Below are 712 nucleotides of genomic sequence, written 5' to 3'. Positions count from 1 at the left end.
TCCATCTTCACTCCTTCATTTTCACACAACCTAAACACTACTTCTCCCCCTTGGCCGAACCACAAAGCCTCCTCCATCTCCTCTATTTCTTCTTCTTCTACTCTCTTCTTTCTTCTTTTGCTCGAGGACGAGCAAACCTTCTAAGTTTGGTGTGGTAAAAGCATTGCTTTTTGTTTTTTCATAAACATTTATGGCATCTAAGGCCGGAGAAACCTCTAGAAAGAGGAAAGGGAAGGCAAAGGCTTCCACCTCCGAGTCATGGGAGATTGAGAGATTCATCTCAAGGGTGCATCAAGACCACTTCTATGAAGTTGTGGCCATGAAGAAAGTGATCCCCGAGGTCCCTTTCGAACTCAAAAAGAGTGAATATCCGGAGATCCGACATGAGATCCAAAGAAGAGGTTGGGAAGTTCTTACCAACCCCATTCAACAAGTCGGAATCTTAATGGTTCAAGAGTTCTATGCCAATGCATGAATCACCAAGAACCATGATCAAAGTGTGAACCCGGACCCAAAGAATTGGCTTACAATGGTTCGGGGGAAATGCTTAGATTTTAATCCGAAAAATGTAAGGTTGGCATTCAACTTGCCCATGATGCAAGGAGATGAACATCCCTACACTAGAAGGGTCAACTTTGATCAAAGGTTGGACCAAGTCCTCATAGACATTTGTGAAGAGGGCGCTCAATGGAAGAGAGATTCAAGAGGAAAG

Source organism: Arachis duranensis, chromosome 2 (assembly GCF_000817695.3).
Source record: "Arachis duranensis cultivar V14167 chromosome 2, aradu.V14167.gnm2.J7QH, whole genome shotgun sequence".
NCBI classification, from domain to species: domain Eukaryota; kingdom Viridiplantae; phylum Streptophyta; class Magnoliopsida; order Fabales; family Fabaceae; genus Arachis; species Arachis duranensis.
Note: the sequence above shows the minus strand (reverse complement) of the source record.